The 4,619-nt window shown below is 44.0% G+C and overlaps 1 pseudogene; it reads left to right on the top strand.

Moving 5' to 3' along the window:
* The first annotated feature begins 3,420 nt into the window (after positions 1-3,420).
* LOC103213563 lies at positions 3,421-3,946 on the top strand (annotated as a pseudogene).
* The last annotated feature ends 673 nt before the right edge of the window (positions 3,947-4,619 follow it).

The following is a 4,619-nucleotide window of genomic DNA, read 5'->3' as shown; positions in this document are numbered from 1 at the left end:
TTTTTTTATATTAACAATAAATGGCAAAAGCATATTACTTAACACCATTATAATGATTCTGCCATCACTTTGTAGTATGTACATTCACGTCCTTGCAATTTTATTTGTAGCTCCTTTCCTCAAGATATAGAGTCTAGTTCTCTACACTTTTAAACTAGATTGGCCATCTGACGTTCTCTAGTCAAAAGAATGCAGTGGAAGCAATGAGGTATCACTTCAAAACCTAAGTTTCTCTAATTCCAACTTTTTAAGGAATTGCCATACTGTTTTCCCCAGTTTAAAACAAACAAACAAACAAACTGACCTTGGTTGAGGCTCTTCCAGTTACCCTGTTGAGGGTTCACATGGCCTCCCAAGAAAAACTAATATAGAGGTAATTTGAGCTCCTATATGAGACACCACTTCTGAAAAACGCAGGGCTGATGAATGGAGAAATTCTTGTGATTTATGGAGGAAACTATGTGGAAAGGTATTTGTATTCTTTGTCCTCTATTCCCTCTTCTATTCCCACTCCAGTGCACACAGTACCAGCTAGACGTTGAAACCCACCCCTTCCAGCCAGGAGACTGGGTACTGCTCCAAGCCTGGAAGGACCAGCTGCTTCAACCTCAGTGGAAGGGACTGTTCCAAGCGTTATTATCATGTACACCACCATGAAGCTCAGTCACATTAATCCTTGGATCCATCACCCCAGAATCAAAAATTTTCCCAGAGAGCTGCCAGACCAAGAAGAGGACAGCCAAAAGAGAGTAACCTCCTGGACCACAGAACCCATCACTGACTTAAAGTTCCCTTTTAGAAAAGCAAAATGAGCGTTTCAACTAAATTAGTAATTTTGTTAACTATTGGGGCTGCATTAGTGCACCAACCATTTAGCAAAAACGAGAATATTTGGATTTACTTAGCCAACAATGCACTAAATGTTGCAGATTTTTGCCTAAGGCATTTGACTGCTAACCAGAAGGGTGGTGGTTCAAACCCACCAGCCACTCCTAGGAAGGAAGATTGGGCAATCTACTTTGGTAGTGATATCGCCTCGGAAACCCAAGGAGTGATTGCTTGAGTCGTATCCAACTCGACTGCAGTGAGTTTTGTTTGGTTTTTGCTTACTGTTGCAGGACTTAACACACTCTTAAAGTTAATTGAAAATTACACTATTTTCCAGCATTTTAATAAAAGTGTAACATTTTCAGGTATGTACAAGTGTACCCTATTGTAAAACAAAAGAATAGAGACATGTTTTCCTTAAATATCTGAGCAGTTACAGGTTTGAACTGATGTACTAATTTTGTACTCTTTTTGTCAAGTGTACTAACCTTGCTGTCTTTCGGGATATAATGAATTATATCCAAGTGGAGCCTGTGAGCTAGCTATGCAGTAGTCCATGTCAATCTTTCCCTCAGTAGTTCCTTTTGTCTGGAAGAAAATTTTTCTCTTACATTCCAGCCAACACTGCAGGGAGTTGCTCACCAGGAAGACTGACTGTTATTCTCCCTCCCTGGCCTCATCACTCCAGAACAGCCTCAGCAGTGACTCTTGACACTGCCTATAATTCATGCTTCAGTGTCATGAGTGAGGGACAATCCATCATATTTGCTGCCTTGCTTGTGGGACTCATTGGACTGGCAGTTGGACTAGCCAAAGTAGTAAATAAATTAGCTTGTGGGGCAGCAAAAGCTTTGAACACTACCTCACAAGTCATTGATGCTGTCAGTCAGAAGTTGGGGCAGGTCAGAGAATTTGTGTTAAGAGAACAGAGCAACTATACATTATTAGCTGCTCTGACACAGCCATGGATGTGAAGATTTTCAGAGCATGTACTACTTTAATCAAACTGATAATTTACAATTTATTGAAGGAAAGGTGAGAGAAATAAAGGATGTAGTAGTCTATATAGAAAAAGCAAGATGGTATAGAAGTTGACATTAGGTGGCTAACCTCCTGGCTGCCTAATTTAGGATGGCTAAAACAATTGTTTATATAGGTCTCTGTGGTAGTTCAAGTTGTGTGTCATCTTGGCTGGGCTGTGGTTTTATGTGGCTTGGCAGCTGGATGTAGTTATTCCCCATGATGAGATTGTAATGACCTCCATGGTAGAATCTGCTGTAAGCAGCTAAGTAGTTCATGGGGAGTTGCCTCCAGGGTGTGGTATGCTTCCAGTATATATGGAGAAACTTTGAGAAAGGTCTCTAGCATTTTGGCTCCTTTTGGATCCTGAATTTGTCCTTGTCTTCATCTCCAGTTCCTGAACTCGAGCCAGTGGACTGCTGTGTTGCCTGCTGATCTTCAGATTGTGCCATTTTACCTGCCAATCTTGGGTTTGTCAGCCCCAGCAGCCAGCAGCTGCATGAGTTAGGAGAAGCCTCCAGCTGCGGCGGGCCTGTAACAAGAGTTAGAGCTGAAGCCCAAGGTTGAGGAGCCTTCACCTAGCCCCTAGAGCCAGCACTCTGAATTCAGACTTCTCACCTGCAAAACTGTAAGAGCTCTGGTAGCATAGTGCCTAAGACACTTGACTGCTAACCAGAAGGCTAGCAGTTCAAATCCACTAGACACTCCTCGGAAGGAAGATGGGGCAATCTACTTCTGTAGTGATACTGCCTTGGAAACCCAAGGAGGGGTCGCTATGAGTCAGATCTGACTTGTGGGAACATAACAACAACAACAAACTATAAGAGAATAAATTCCTGTTTGTTAAAGCCATCCATTTGTGGTATTTCTGTTACGGCAGCCCCAGAAAACTAAGGCAATCTCCTCCTGTTTCTGTTTCTCGGTGTAGGAGCCTGTTGCTCGACACAGCTCCTTTCCATGTGTTTAACTCTCAACAGACCCTTGCAACCTAGGTTTCAAGGCAGCCTTCCTGCAGGTTTCATGAAGGAATAAATCAAAAAGATTTCAAAAGCTAGCATACCAAGGGGAAGGTTCTGATACTGCCACTCTTGTGTAGCATACCAGAGCTTCAAATTGGAGAACTGATGACCTAATGTTCAAAATAACGTTTGGGGAAAAAACAAAACAAAACAAAAACATTATGACCTTGGGACACAGACCAAAAGACAATAACAATATAGAATGTGACAATCTAGGGAGGTCAGTCTTGAGAAAAACAGAACACACGTGGAGTTGATGTCTTCCAGAATTTAGATAAAATTCTATACTCATAATTAGTCTTTCTTTGCTCTTTTCATAAATCAAAAGATTCAGTCCTTGCGAACAGAATGTGTATATGTGACCATAAGCTTTGGCTCAACATATATAAACTGTATTTACCCTCCAGGGATGTGCAGCCTTTTAGAGTACTTTGAAACTCTGTTTCTTCTCTGCTTATGCATAAGTGATTAAACACTTTTATCTCTCTTATCTAGTGTGACTGAATTCATTCTGAATCACTCTGGGCATGAGCTCACATCTGGGTAACAGCAGGTGCATGAGAACTACCACCAGGAATGGGAGGCCTCCACCAACCAGCATTTCAACCTGGAGCTTTATGTCTCCTACATGTCCCTTTCCATGGCCTACCAATTCCATCACAATGATATGACCCTGAAGAACTTTGCCATCTACTATCTGTGTCACTTGTACAAGGACAGTGAGCACAGAGAGATGCTGCTGAGACTGCAGAACCAGTGCAGGGGTCACATCCATCTCCGTGACATCAGGAAGGTGGACCTGAACGATTGGGGCAGTGGGCTCAACACCATGGAGTATGCTTTCCACCTGGAGCAGAGCCTCAACCAAAGCCTCCTGGACCTGCACCAGCTGGCCACTAACACGATGACGCACAGCTGTGTGACTTCTTGGAGAGCCCCCTGCTGTGCAAGCAAGGGACGTCAAGGAGCTGTGCAATCACTTGAGCAATCTGACCAAGCTGGGGGCCTAGAATGCTGGCCGGGCATAGTACCTCTTCCACAAGTTCACCCTGGGTAACAGTGACAGCAACAAGAACTGAACTTTAGTCACACAAGCGTGGTCTCCAACTTCTCTATCCTTGGTGCTGGGCAAGCATGCTGCAGTTACAAGTTCACTTCTATCTTTTCTCTTCCAAGCCTCCCACTTCTTCCAATGGGTGAATTGGTATCAAAGTTAAATAAATGAAAGTCTCCCAGTCATTCTTGTGCAACACTCCCAACTTTTAAGAACAGGGAAAATCCCCATACAAGTGTAAACTGGTACTGCTGTGAGTTCCATACCTTGAAATTGACAAAGAGTGTGCTTATATAAGCAGCCTATGCCACAGAGGCAGAGGGAGAGAGAGAGGAGGAGGGGACCTCCTGAAAGAGCTGTAATACCAGTAAAGGGCTGTAACACTGAAGATGGCAAGGAGACCAGGAAAGGACCGACAGCAGAGCCTGGAAGGGGGCTTAATGACAGAGAGCATGTAACAGCAGAAAGCTGCTGATAGGAAGGCAGCCCAGAGAACTGAGCAGGCTGCTACATTGACCATGAGGTGGGTCCCGTGGCAGCAGAAAGGTTGACTGAGTGGAAGCCAGAGGCTAAGCAGTGTGCAAGGCCCCAAGGGGCCTGCTTGTTAGCATAGCTGAGAGCAGCTGAGAGAGCTGTCCTGGTTGGAAGCTGCACCTGCACTAAAGAAAGGAAGAATATGCTCCTCACCTCAAGGTAGC

Source organism: Orycteropus afer, unplaced genomic scaffold, assembly GCF_000298275.1.
Source record: "Orycteropus afer afer isolate SDZICR_OR568_19922 unplaced genomic scaffold, OryAfe1.0 scaffold08037, whole genome shotgun sequence".
In the NCBI taxonomy this organism is placed as follows: Eukaryota; Metazoa; Chordata; class Mammalia; order Tubulidentata; family Orycteropodidae; genus Orycteropus; species Orycteropus afer.
This window is presented reverse-complemented; position numbering and strand designations above follow the sequence as displayed.